The sequence below is a fragment of the Dermacentor variabilis genome, chromosome 2, assembly GCF_050947875.1.
Source record: "Dermacentor variabilis isolate Ectoservices chromosome 2, ASM5094787v1, whole genome shotgun sequence".
NCBI lineage: Eukaryota > Metazoa > Arthropoda > Arachnida > Ixodida > Ixodidae > Dermacentor > Dermacentor variabilis.
Genome location: NC_134569.1, coordinates 23,632,643 through 23,647,576, shown reverse-complemented (window position 1 = coordinate 23,647,576; position 14,934 = coordinate 23,632,643). Strand labels below are relative to the sequence as shown.

The 14,934-nt window shown below is 48.8% G+C and overlaps 1 protein-coding gene across 2 annotated transcripts in view; it reads left to right on the top strand.

The window, feature by feature from the left end:
- The window catches only part of LOC142571513 (high affinity cAMP-specific and IBMX-insensitive 3',5'-cyclic phosphodiesterase 8B-like), a 403,386-nt gene that overhangs the window by 67,349 nt on the left and 321,103 nt on the right, over positions 1-14,934 (top strand). The gene's annotated exons all lie outside the window — the stretch shown is intronic.

The following is a 14,934-nucleotide window of genomic DNA, read 5'->3' as shown; positions in this document are numbered from 1 at the left end:
ATCCTCCACTGTTTACCACGACATCTGCACACACTACCGATTAGACCACTTAACCTTTCCGCCACTCATGGGCAAATCCACGCGTAGGTGTGAAGTTCTGTGGCGACAGCTGCAGACTCGCACCTTTCCGTCCCCTTACCTCCTCCACCGCATTCATCCCGCCATTTACCTTTCTCCCTCTTGTAAATTCTGTGTCTCTCCCAGAGCAGACTTAAACCACATCATGTGGGGGTGCCCTAAGCAGCCCCTTCCCCCTTTCCTCAAGCAATTAATATCTAGTGAGGAGCAGTGGGAGGCTGCCTTGCGCAGCTCCAGGCCCGATCTTCAGGAGGCCATCCTGGAGTGGGCTGAGAGGATAAAGGAGGCCTACTTCAAGTAGTTCCTCCTCCCACCCTCTATTCCATTGCCCCCTTCCCTTTAAAGAGGGATAAATAAAGTTTTTCATCATCATCATCATCATCATCATCATCATCATCATCCACTGTGGATATGCTGCAGAATTATTCGGGGCAACCAAAATAACATGGTGGCGTCCGCTATGACAGCCTGCTGCTGTCGCAGTGAATGAGTTCAGAGCAGGAGGAACTGCTGAACTGGGCTGATTCTTTTATCGAAACGCTTACACTTGCGCGTTCCCAGAGGGCGAGGCGGTTCTTATTTTTATGCAGTACCTACCGTAAACACGACAAGAACATACCACGCACAGCGTAGCTACAAATAACTTGCGATGAGTTCAAGTAAATAAATGAACTATTTTATCTTTTTTTATGTCTGTGCATTTATTTCCGAACTTTCTTTCCGTTTTCCATGTTAGCCTATACTCAAAGTCGGCTTCTTCCAAATAGTCACAATTGGCGCAATAAATAAGTTTCGCTATTTGCCCGCACATGCTGTTACTGTAACAAGGATTAAACCAGGCGCTCGCTCTTTTAGCACGGCCGCAACGTGTTTTTATCCGGAGCATTGGAGGTCCAACTTTATTAGAAGCACTGGATGGACTATAGGGGAGTCGGCCCGTGTACTGCTTTGAACAGGCCGTGTTCGTGCTGTTCTGGCACACCCGATGTAGAACGAGCTGCTTCGTACTCTCTGATTTTCAGAAAACCTGCCAGTGCTTAGAAAGCTTGACGGTCATTTTGTAACAATATCTGTGGAGTTTTGGTTCTGCAAAGCCAAGCACCGTTCCTGCCGAGGACCCGGTGTGCTGCTACCCGCTGTGCTGCTATCCGGCGTGCTGTCCAGCTCGTTAGAGAGAACAGCTTATAAGGAGGGGTGCGAAGAGGAAAGAACAGGAGACGTGGGGAGGAACACGAATGTTTCACTCAAAGGCGGCCGACATTACAGATATGTCTGAACCGAATGGAGCAGTTTGAAGTTGTGCGCTCGGATCCGTGTTGTCAAAGCGGTGACTGCTACCCTGGTCGGTGGCAGTTCGCGGCCAGTGACGCGCGGTGCGACATTTGCGTCAAGGCTGTCACTAAGGGAGCCAGTGTGCGCGCGTAAATATAGTGAACGCGGGAGTCGACAGCCAGGAAGCATCACGCGACGCGCGGAGTCGGGAGCGTGTGCCAGGCTCGCTTGCGAGTATAGGGCTTGGCTGCCGGCGGTACGTTTCACGTTCGACCTGTCGGCACGTGGCCGGCCGCCGAGGAACACGGGCTCGCCCCTCGTCAAAATAGCTTACGGTTGAGTCACGTGTGCTTTTGCATTTGGAATCTCAACTTATCTTAGAGCAGGAAAGCAGGACAGGGGGAGAGTGCGCCCGTTCTGACCACGTGCTCTTTTTCAGTGTTAAGATTTCTGCGCTGTGCGAACGTTTACAGCATGAGACAAACCGAAAGTCCAAACTTTTCGAAGTAGAAATCGCTTTAATCAAAACAGCGCTTTTTTTAACTAGCATCTTTTGGTGCTAAATACTGCGCATGGCTGCCCGCGAGAGGCACTTCCTACCAGAGCTGCCCCTTTCTGCCTGAAGCGACTGTGTCAAGTACCAAAATAATAAGTGAGATATTGTACTTGAATTATACTGATTGATTCGGTTGAACATATCCCGTGTGCGCACCACCAGCTATGTGAATTCTTCTTTTATTGTTAAAGAACCCGCCGTGGTTGCTTAGTGGCTACGGTCTGCTAAGCGCAAAGTCACGGGATCGAATCCCGGCCATGGCGGCCGTATTTCGATGGGGGCGAAATGCGAAAACACCCGTGGTACTTAGATTTAGGTGCACGTTAAAGAATCTCAGGTGCTGCTAATTTCCTGAGTCCGCCATTACGGCGTGCCTCATAATCAGATCGTGGTTTCGGCACGTAAAACCACATAATTTAAATTATTAGATATATTAGTACAATTAATTTGATTGATACTTTAAAGAGAGCGACTATATAGGACGCGAATTTTCAATATTTCATAGAAATGTTGGGGCTTTGAAGGGCCTCGGTTTCTCTTCGCATAGAACGAACACACGCTAAAGATGAAATGGGTTGTTCCAACTTCAGCCGAAGTTGCACAAAGTGCGTTTACGTTTCACCTGCAGAACTGTGGGCTTACTTACCCGGCCCGTCGTCTGGTAGTTGTGCGTTATATTTCATCGAAAATTTGGTTTTTTTTTCTTGCACATATATAATAAGCAAGAAGCCCGCTTCTCGAAACCACGATGAACTTGTTCCGAAGCACAGTCACAAAATCAATTGCTGCTCGTGAAACAAGTCGGTCCCTGTGGCTGTGGTTTGAGTGCAGTGTTGACAAACTGAGATCGCTCCCTCTGATTGCGTGAACCTAGCGTGCGATAGGTTCACTCGCACGAACGCACACAGGTCCTCATTAGAAGTCAGTTGAATGGATCAGTAATGTGATACCGCTGTGTGGTCTACGGATTGAACTAAGGTGCGTGTTTCGCAGTGACATGTTATTACGCAGCTCGAGGAAAGCGAAATGTGACTCTTATTTTGGATACAGGATACCAACCGTTAGGATACCAACCGTTAACTTCTCATCGAAGGTAGTGCGAGAAGCTCGCCGAACGCGGATGTTTTCAAGGATTTAACAGCGACACGGACGCCAGTAGAACACCGCGTCACGCAGGTGCCAGAAAACCCCTATCGTCGATTTTGGAGGGTGATGATGGGAATGGTTTTCTTCTATTTGTTGATTCTTCTGTGACACGTCTGGGTAATCTTCTCTCTCTGTACTGCATATACGATCAGCAGAACAATTAACAAAGCGACAGCAAAAACAAAATGAAAGGAAAAGCGACGAGAGACCACATCCGAAATTAGCGCAACTGCTGGCGTCGACCCACGGCGTTGTTGTCGCTGCCTCGAAGGTGAAGGCACGCTCTTGAGCAGCAGCGACTTCCCTCGTGTGTTCCTCTCCTCGATATTTTTGTTTTTTGCCCATGTTGGACTCCCAGAAAAGCTTCCGCCGTCATCAAGCCGCGCGGTCACAAAGCGGCCGATCGGGCCAACCGGAAGGCAGCGGCTGGCTTGAAGGTCGGCTGGGCTTGATTGCTTGGCTTGGCCGAATGCGTAGCCGTGTGCCCTGCTCTCGGGACCCTGCGACGCCCTTTCTTGCACATCTTTCCGCCCCTGCGTTTGATGACGCATTTCCGGTGCTCGTGTCCACATCGGTGGCCTAGCATATCGTGCATGCTTTATCCTTCTCTAATTGTGGACCGGTCGGATTCGACGATCGATCTCTCGAGCGTTCTTTCAATAGTTTGCACTTTGATGTTTTACTTCCGCGTCATTAATTTCATTTATTTAATGATATTTGAAATATTGGCAACTTTCGTCATCGGCTTTTTCACAACATTTTATTGTCTAACGAATGTGCACAAATGACAAAAAGAAGCAAGTGATGCAGCCGCGTGGGCGCAGCTAGTGGCTGTCGGACTGTGGCGTTCTGCTGCCGATACCGAGGTTGTGGGCTCGATTGCCGGCTGTACTTCGATAAAGATGAAATGAAAAAAAAAAGGAAACGATCGTGCGGTAAAATTTAGGTGCAAATGGAAGAACCCCGAGGTTGTCAGAAATAATGCGGAGCCCTTCATTACGGCATTTCTCGTAGCCCTATTTTTTTATTTGGAACGTGAAACGCGGTCCATCGAATAAGCACATAACATGCTGGCATGCAATGACGAGCAAGCACTCCAATAGCTGCACCCACTGCAATCTTCATCATTTTTTTTATATGACAGACCTACCACGCCTTTCATAGTGCTCTGTCGACGGCCTTAATTGGTTCTTACGCTCGAACCGTCGCTGGCTGAGAGCCCGAGATGCCACAGATGGAGTCTCCCGGTATCGACTATTTGCTCCTCGGTCTCTGGCAGACACGTAATGCTGACGGATTTTGTCTTCTCCTCTCTTCATATCGTCGGTGGCTAGATGGTGACAGGTGGGCATTGACCTCGCGGGCTGGCCGCAGCACCGAAAATTGGTGTACTTGGTTCTGCAAGCTTCTATAGCAGGCGATTCGGTATAGCTTTTTATCAGATATTTACGAGTTTATGCTGCTTACAGATTCATAAGCAGTTTAGCGTCCTCGCCCATTACTCTTCTTTTTACGTGCTTGCACCACTACCACGTCTAGAAATGAAGTTGATGATCCCAATCCTAAACTATTTGAAATCGTCGGGACGGATTTAGACAAGCTAGTATCGCCGCCACCGCGGTGATGCTGACGGCGATGAAGGCTATTTCTCTTTCCTTCGTTTCGAATTATTATCGCCTGGTTTTACTTTGTTGGGGCAAACTACAACCTTTTTACCATTTATCCTTGCTCGTCATGTGTATCTTCTTTGTATCAGTCAAACTAGAAAAAAAAAAACATCCTTCAGTTATCATCGTCGAATTGGCTCACTAGCCTCGACTGAAATGTCTTTATTTTATACGCACATAACCGCAACGTCACCTTTCTAATACGCTGCAACCATAGAGAAAGGCAGAGCAATGGTCGCCCCTTCACCCATAGCGTGCATGTGGAGCACAGGGGAGGAATCTTATAACGGTTCAGAAAAGGAACCATTCACTTCGCCGCTTACGTCACTAAATGTGCCACTCCCAAGCCGGTGGTGGAAGAAGGGGAGCACGCGACCAATAGATGAGAGGGTGCCACCTCGGAAGTGTACCTCATTATATAACGAGCTAACCGAGGAACTGGAAAATGTTTCTGCTTCCTAAATAAATGTAAAATATAAATTAAACATTATACTGTAAGTTCTAAAGTATAAACGTGTGGTGCCGGGCGTTGACGCAATGCAGAAATAACTTATTACTGTCATTATTTTTCATTTTCAGCCGACAGACCGTATCGCAAGCCTGAATGAGTTGGCAGAGCGCAGCGCCATGTCGTTTGCTACCAGGAGCTGGCAGGATGCACGCAACAGCTAGGAATGCACTGCCAGCACTTCCTAAGTAGCGAGCGCAACAAAACCGTGAACTCGTTCTTAGGCTCACCTTTACTAGCCGACTATATCAATGTTACTTCTTTTTTTCGCCCTTCGTCATCGGCTCGGACATGACTCGCTCGCTCGCCGCCGCGCTGCCGCTATTCCTGCGATCTGCCCCGCGGCGCGTCGCGTGATAGAAACAACGGAACTTGAAATCGAACATTACGATATACGGGCCCTGCATTAAACCAAAAATTAAATTATGGGGTTTCTGAAAACCACTTTCTGATTATGAGGCACGCCGCACTGGGGAACTCCGGAAATTTCGACCACCTGGGGTTCTTAACGTGCACCTAAATCTAAGTACACGGGTGTTTTCGCATTTCGCCCCCATCGAAATGCGGCCGCCGGGCCCGGGATCGCATCCCGGGACCTCGTGCTCAGCAGCCTAACACCACAGCCACTGAGCAACCACGGCGGGTGGGCCCTGCATTGCCTGCGCGAAGTAAAATCGAAGAGTGTGATGCTGACGGTGCGCGCTGTGCCGTGAAATTGAGGAACAAAGTGCGGCACTCCCGAACTAAAGAAAAAGGGCAGCGAAATAAGAGATCTCCACAATATCTTCCCGTCCTGACTGTATAGTTTTGTCAGCCGAACGAAGGAAGCGTTGGACCAGCCTAGGTTGAACCATTCTGATTGCTGAATGGTTTCTGCGAGCTGTTCACGCTGGCGATAGCACTGGGAATTCGATCTCACCATGAAAATATCTCCTTGGCATTGGCTTTGAAGCGGCGGTCACGAGAAAGCTGACCCGGCCCTTCTACCGGTCAACACAGTATAATTGCAAAGAGCAACTTCGTGGACAGTGCCGGCAGCAGAGGTCTATAGGCCATTCCGACGAATGCTTCGCTTCCGATAAACCTCTAGGAGCTGCTGGCCGGTGGCCATGAACCGCAGCGTGCAATTCCTTCCTCTGCGCAGAATTACTACTGGTACGCTTGCACCCAGGTCTCCTCGATAGCGTAGCCTGCAAAAGGTCTACTTAGAAAGCCGGCAGGGGCGGTGGAACTCATTATTCGTGATTTCTTCGAACGCGTATAAGCAGACGACAAAGGCAAGTAATAGCATCCGAAGCAGCCAACGCACGTGCGCGCGACGCGCCCGCGTGTCTCCGGGGCCGCGCGACAGGCGCGCGGGGTCAGGGTCGCGAGCCAACAGCCAAGCCACAGCAACGGAACCCATAGCGGACACCCGTTCGCAGATTCCGCTCCTAGCCAAAGACGGGTTCGTTTTGGAAATTATTGACAGATGCGTGACGCGTTCGTAATTGGCGGTGCCGCCCCGCTGTCTCTGACGGCCTCTGACGCAAGCAAAATTTTGACCAATCAGATGAGGCCAAATGAACCGGTCCCCTTCCGAACCGTTATAAAATTCGACCCCAGGGCTCAGCGATTGAAACGTGATAATCAAACCGCATCGCGGCCGGTGGTTCTTGCACCACCGTGAGTGCTGCTTGGGTGACCACCGAGGGACTAGATGCAGTCGCAATGCGTCGCAAAGGCTCTCGACTTCACCGCCAGCGCCCACAGCGTACCCAGCGTCCCAACGCTTTCTTTTCTTTTTTTTTTTTTTGCCGCCGACGGTGCCACAAGCTCCGACAGCCATGCGCTCCGAGAACCGCGCTTCGATTATTGAGCACAGTGCTGTAGCCGCGCAGCGTCAACAGTTTGCGATATCTGAGCTGGATGTCCGTCCAGTGTTAGCGTGGAGCAGTTAAAACAACACAACGCTGTGTTGGTCGCGCACGCTAGCACACGTAGCTCATTTCGAATCGAGGCGCTGCGTGTCCAGACACGGGAAATATTCGGCCTTTTCTTAGATGTCGCATCCCATGAACTTTTCATACTGCCTGCACATGCGCAGGATTATGGGTGAGTGATCGAATATATTACAGTAAACGATGTCGCGAGAATGCCAAAACTCGTGCCTCAACTTCGAAGAACGGTGCGAGGACCGTTAATAAGCGAGGCGGTACATTGCGCGAAACAAACGCGAGCCTCTGGACCTCACGCGCACCGATAAAGGTAGCTGCATGCATGGGGGAACGCGGTTGTGTGCCGCGGAATGAGAAAGGATGCCTGTGCCGGCTTGCGCCTAATCGAGGCCCACGGCGCGGCCCGTTCGTCCCAATCAAGCGCGGCTTGATCAAGCCGGGTGCAATCAAGCCCGGTGGTAAAGGGTTTGGACCCCGCCAACGGGGAGGACCAAGGCTGGCTCTGCTCGGCTGTGCAAAGGGCGCTCGGTCACAGGTGGCGCACGCGACAGGTGTCCTCTGACGTCAGCTATCCTCCTCGTTAGCTTACCTTCGCATCCACGCACATAGAGTGCCCCTGCAAGCCCGTGCCATCGGATCTCCGCCTGTTCTAATTACCCTCTGCCCTCAGCACCGGTCGCGCTGGCAGCGGCTGTGCGTGCGTCCCCATAAAAACTTCGGCATGCAACTCGTCGAGAAATATAAACACGTACGTCGTCTGATTGCAGCGATCTGCCGAAGTATAAGAAGCGCGGGCCATGCCTCTGACTCCCGCGTTTACCCTTTGTTCTGTATTGATTGCGGCAAACTTGATTTAAATTTGAGTCTTACATAAAAGTGGACGAGCTGAATCACCATCATGTGGTTGTGGTGCACCAGGTGAGGACATCTCACGTATGGCGTTAACTTGTCCGCTTTGCGCCCAGTAAGGACAAGAACCGTGTGTAAAGTTTAGAACGATGGGACTCCTGCACTCTCCTTCGGGTCTGTTCTTGGACCGTGGTCTTCTCTAGGCATTGCAAAGATGGAATTATGTGCTGTGCGGTATTTTTTATTTTTAGCAACCTTGCTTTAGAGTAGTCATAGTGTGCATGCCTCTGGACTGCATTTATTTTTTATTTATATATTATAGTGAATTAACTTTTCCTGAATTTAAAAAAATTTTGACCTAGCTAGCATATTAAGTGTGCATATGTTCGAACTTTGATCAGCTTTATTTGTCAAGTTCGCGCTTTAGTGTGACATCACGTCATACACAATGTGCCTTTTATTTCTTCATGTTTTCCAAGTTAGTAAGTATTTTGTGAGTAATTTTCATCTCTCATAACGCTCAATCCACATATATAGGTGAAACGCAGTAGCAGGAGGCTCGTGCTTCCAACTTCTCCAACTGATCCTCCAGCTAAATCTACCTATCTAAAAATCAATAATTAGGAGGAATACTAAACAGTGCGCTGCATACGCCCTGATGCGCAGAATTCCATATTAATCAGCACCACCGACCTGACTGGAGAAGGAAGATTGCAAACCGGACGCAGTGGGCAAGAATTTCATCTGTAGTAATGCACGATTATTCAGAAAACCCTTACGTTAGAGAGACTGCATTTTAGCCGGGTGGCTGTCTACTTGGGATGGAGTCTGCCAGACGGGAACGTAGCCGCACTGCCCAGACCTTGCCGGTCTTTTTCGGATTTAGTGTTGTACTGTATACACCAGGTGTTTTACGTAACTTGAACCAAACTTTAAGTATAGCGTGGTTCCCCCTTGACGAATGAGGTCAGAGACGTATTGTTAGACTATGTTTTGAAGTGCGACCCGTTAAAAGATTGGTTACATTTATGAAAATGTTTAAATATTCGTTATAGGACATAAGTCGTAATTGAAGAGTGTCAGGAGGTTATCACTCGGTTCTTTTTTCTGGGCTCTGAAGAAATAAAGGCCGCGAAATATATAATCAGCTTCTTATGCTAAGACTAATAAAATTCAGGCCCTCGGTTTCTTTTCTTCTCGCGCGCACACACACACACACACGCGCACACACGCACACACGCACACACGCACACACGCACACACGCACACACGCACACACGCACACGCACACACGCACACGCACACGCACGCACACACACACGCACGCACACGTGTATTCCGCGTAACAGAATTATGTTTTCTCGTGTATTCAAATTGCAATCCGATGCTACCATGTAAGTAGGTTGTGTGTGAGTTGTACTTTACGATTTTTCTGCGTATATTACGTTGAGACATTCAATTATTTCAGTAACTTCCTTGCGCTATATGGAGGGCCTGCGTATGCAGGCCCTCCATGTAGCGCAAGGAAGTTACTCGTTTACTAGTTACTAGTTTTACTAGTTACTAGTTTACGGTTACTAGTTTTTTCGTTTCGTGCAATTTTTACAAAAATATGAAAAAAAATTACGTAAATGATAACGTCGTGGGAACAACATTATTGTGCGTTTTTAAGAATACAACATTTACAATCAAGTTTACTGCCTAAGATCATTATGTAAAATATTGCGCAAATAAACGTAACTCCTTATCTAACTGATTGCACTTGAAAAAAGTTATCTGTGTCGCTGAATTCAGCTACTAACACTAAACCTCTTGTGCCATTTCTTTAAGTGTACTACTCTATTTTGACGTTTCTTTCACATCCCTATGTGTTTTACTTTCATCTTTTTTGTGTGTATTCCTATGCTGGTTGTTGTTTTTTTTCGTCTGCAGAAGGTATATGCGTGGAGCAAGCGCTTTTGTTTGTATCTGGCAAGTGTTAGTATATTGGTAGGTCACATTTATTAAATTCTTCTGTTTGAAAAAAGAAAAGTTTCGCCTCTGGCATATGACTTTATCGAATGATGACTTGGAAAAGTGGACTTCACTCGCACTACAAATCGCAATCTACATTTAGCTAAGTAACGAACTTTCACTAACTTGTTACCAGTGGATTATCTTGCGGAACTTATTGCGAAAGGGGAATTCAAGCCACCGAGTGTCCAAGGCATGTGTGCATTTCCCAGCTGTCCTCACACCACAGCACTACTTTGGATGCACGCCCGCCTGGGAAATGGGCCACGAAACGCATCGATGTTTCACGTGGTTTTCTTTTCAAATGATGGTAGGGAAGGCTCTCTGGAAAAATAATGCCCACGCCAATGGCTTCCGAAGTACAATTTTGGCGCAAATATCTTGTAAGTGACACTGGGGGCAAGACTTCCGGTAAACAAATATGCCTAGGCGCTCATTCTTTTCAATTCTGCGATGACAAGTCTTGTAATAGCATAAATGACTATTAGTTAGCACAAAAGATCAAAGCTCGTGACTCGACTTGGACATACATAGGGCTCGCTGCTTAATCTGTAACCTAAGGAAGTCTTGAAAATTATTTTCCCATTAAACAAAAAGAAGAGGAAAGGGTGGTGTGACAAAATTGTACTGCACTTAACAACAACAACAACAACAACAACAACAACAACAACAACAACAGCAACGACAACGACGACGACGACGACGACGACGACGACAACAACAACAACTTCGACGACGACGACGACGATGACAGCAACGAAATCATTTAAGAATCCCCGTTCTTCGACGGGGGTGATACAAAGATGATACGTTTTTCGCGACTAAGCTTTGCCTCCCGTCCACAGAGGTTCAGCTGTAGCACCGGATGGCGCTGACGCTGGGGCACAGGCCTTAAGACGAGCTGACTGCCCTATTACTGCGGCAGCTGGGCCCCATTTCGACGCAGGTGTCCGTTGGGTGGCGGCAGGCGACACAAACAATGGTGATGGCTCATCAGCTAGCGGCCGCGACGCAATCACTGCCGCGCATCGAAGAAGCGCTCTCTCTCTCTCTCTCTCTCTCTCTCTCTCTCTCTATATATATATATATATATATATATATATATATATATATATATATATATATATATATATATATATATATATATATATATAGGGGTTTTCTTCAAAGTTCAGCACGCAGGACCCGACGTAAAATACGCAGGAAAGAGACGACGAACTTTTTGGGAGACTTGTTTTACTTAACGTTTTCGGCTGGTGGACCAGCCTTCGTCAGAGTACAGGGCTGTACTCTGACGACTGTACTCTGACGAAGGCTGGTCCACCAGCCGAAAACGTTAAGTAAAACAAGTCTCCCAAAAAGTTCGTCGTCTCTTTCCTGCGTATATATGTATATATATATATATATATATATATATATATATATATATATATATATATATACATTGCACACACACCCGGCTCTCCTTCTCTCTTCGCTCTCCTGATGTATTTCTCCCTCCTATCCCTTACTGCCCTGCGTGATGTTGTTGAGGTATCCTCACATGATCGGGACTGTTATAAGTGTCATACCGTACATCCAGCCTTCCTTCTCGCTGCACTAAGGAGTTACGAGCTCGAATCTCGGCCATACCTGAAACAACACGCTCGGCTTCATAAGTAAATTTGGAAAAAATTACCGTCCCTAGAGGGGTTCACACATACGCGATACAGACGCTGGGTACCACTACTGCTCAACCGTGAATCGTAGTGTAAAAATAAAATATAAAATAAATGCTTGAATTGTGTGACCTTCAGTTAAAAACTTGTGGTGCACGGTTGTATGACAGACGAAAAACACGTCAAACATCTGTTTGGATCTGACTGCTGGTACGATCTGTTGGGAACTCGGCGCTGACGCCCGTGGTTGTACCTGGGTCGCAAGCCCCAAGGGTAGCGTTGGCCTGGCGGCCTGGGGTACAACTCGAAGCATCCGAAGGTCCCGGCAAAGCATGAGTCGACTGGTAACAACGAAACAACTTGTTTATTTTAACATCGCAAAGAGTTGGCGGTCAGGTTTGACCGAAGTAGAGAGACGGGAGAGCACTTCACTCAACAGAAGAAATCGGAGCCCTTCTTTTGGCGTCCGGGGGCAGCTGTTTTTATACTCTCGCAGTTGAGGGCAAGAAGGAACCCCTCAAAAGACGAGCACGTGAATGTACAATGGGCTAATGGTGACGCACACTGTCGTGGCGCTGCGCACGATCTCGTAGCACCTGGTCGTGGCGCTGCGCACGATCTCGTAGCACCTGGTCGTGGCGCTGCGCACGATCTCGTAGCACCCTGTCGTGGCGCTGCGCACGATCTCGTAGCACCTGGTCGTGGCGCTGCGCACGATCTCGTAGCACCCTGTCGTGGCGCTGCCGGTCGGACACAATGACTGTAATGAGAGGATGGTCCCTGCCTTGGCATCGCCTGTTTCGGGCACAATGACTGGAACGAGATCCCTGCTTTGGCATCGCCTGTTTCGGGCCCAATAACTGGAATGAGATCCCTGCTTTGGCATCGCCTGTTTCGGGCACAATGACTGGAATGCGAGGAGGATCCCTAGGCGGTCGCATCGCCGCAGACGCGCCTGGAAACACCTGGCGATGAGTGTTGCGGCGACGACGATCGGGCCAAAATGTCTGCCGCCCCGCCGCAGTCGCGCCGGCAAAACCACGTGTCGCAGGCGAAACGCAACAGACCGCCCCGCCGGGGGAAGGAGATCCCGATGGACAGGGGACTGCATCCGCTGTCCGGAGGGATGTCGCTCGATGATGCTCATAACCGAAGTCGGGCGTCCCTTGACGTTTCTTGAGCGCAGCGCACAGAGAAGGCCTCGTTCTCTCGTTCAGGTTCGCACGGGACACTGCAAAGTGACTTCGGGAGAGTTCACATTTTTGTTCTCGTTCCCGGCAAGCGTTAGAACTACGCTGAAAACTCAACCGCTCAGTCAGCAAGCACGGCACAACCCTCACTAAGCCCTGCCAGGCTCTTTCCCCTTTTTATACCACTGCCTAGTTCCTTACAGTAGTCTAGCATCACTCAGAACGCGTCCACAAATTGAAAAATTGCACTAGAAAGCATATCATCACTTTGAAACACTAAACAAAAGCAATATGTTAAAAAAAATCCTGCCTCAGGAAGAAAAACATCAGTAACAAACAATTTTGAGGCTGATTCCTACGTTAGGGGCTTCGACTTAAGCCATCGGCGTTACCGTTGAGACTCCCCTTTTTGTAACGCACCTCAAAGGAATATTGTTGTAAAGCGAGGCTCCAGCGCAGGAGGCGGCCATTTTTGGGAGAGATGGTCTGCAGCCATTGGAGAGGGCAGTGATCCGTCTCAATGATAAACCTCGAGCCGGCTAGATAGCATGACAATTTCTGAACGGCCCACACGAGACACGCACACTCTTTCTCGGTGGCGCTATACGCCTGCTCACGACTGGTCAGCTTACGACTAGCATACAGGACGGGGTGTTCTACTTCTCCATTTTCCCGTTGGCACAGTACAACGCCCATGCCTCGCTCACTAGCATCGCACTGAACAATGAACCCTTTTGTATAGTCTGGCGATCGTAGCACAGGCTGGCTTGTTAGGGCACTCTTTAGGGCGCTAAAAGCTCTTTCCTTTGTCTCGTCCCAGACGACTGTTTGAGGCTCTGTCTTTCTTAGAGCATCCGTCAGGGGAGCCGCGATATCAGAGTACCTAGGGATGTACCTCTGATAGTAGCCGGCGACACCTAAGAACGACCGAATATCGGTCTTGGTGCGCGGTTGCGGAAAGTCTCGCACAGCGGCCACTTTTATTTCAGAGGGGCGGCGACGACCCTGACCAATCACGTGACCGAGGTAGACAACCTCGGCCTGTGCTAACTGGCACTTAGGAGCCTTTACTGTCAAGCCCGCTTCGCGCAGGCGGGTTAGCACTGCCCGCAAGTGTGTCATATGCTCAGACCAGGATGCGGAGAATATCGCTACGTCGTCTAGATACGGTAAAGCGAATTCTTGCTGTCCCCGCAACACTTTATCCATGAGGCTTGAAAAACAGTATGGCGCGTTCTTCAAACCAAAACTCAACACTTTAGGACGGAATGTTCCCATTGGTGAAATGAACGCCGCATACCTACTAGCCTCTTCTGTAAGTGGAACCTGCCAATAACCCCTGACAAGATCTAGGGTGGAAATAAACTGAGCGCTACTAACTTTCTCAAGGCGCTCCTCGATGTTAGGGATCGGATAAATTTGATCCTTAGTGATGGAATTAAGCCTGCGGTAGTCGACGCAAGGACGAGGTTCCTTGCCCGGTACCTCAACTAAAATCAAAGGGGAGGTATAATCACTCTCACCTGCCTCAATAACACCGAGCTGTAGCATTTTCTTTACCTCAGCCTCCATAATATCGCTCTGGCGGGGTGACACCCGATACGCCTTGGATCGTACTGGCTCTGTGGAGGTAAGTTCTATATCATGAGTAAGTACAGAAGTCCTACCAGGCCTCTCAGAGAACAGACCCTGAAACTCTTGTAATAGCTGGTGTAGTTCGGTTTTCTGCTCGGGCGACAGCGGTGCTTTACTGATAAGGTCACTAATGACTTGACCGGTGTCTTCCCTGTTCGTCACTGAGCCTAGTCCCGGAAGCTCGACTGGAAGCTCTTCAGGAACGTTTATCATCATGCACACCACTGCTTCCCGTTGTCTATAAGGTTTGAGCAGATTACAGTGGTAAACTTGCTGTGCTTTCCGCTTTCCTGGCAGACTTACCACGTAGTTAACTTCCGACAGTTTCTGAACAATTCGTGCTGGGCCCTCCCACTGCACGTCTAGTTTGTTGTTTAGCGATGTGCGCAATATCATGACCTCATCGCCAACCTCAAAACGACGGG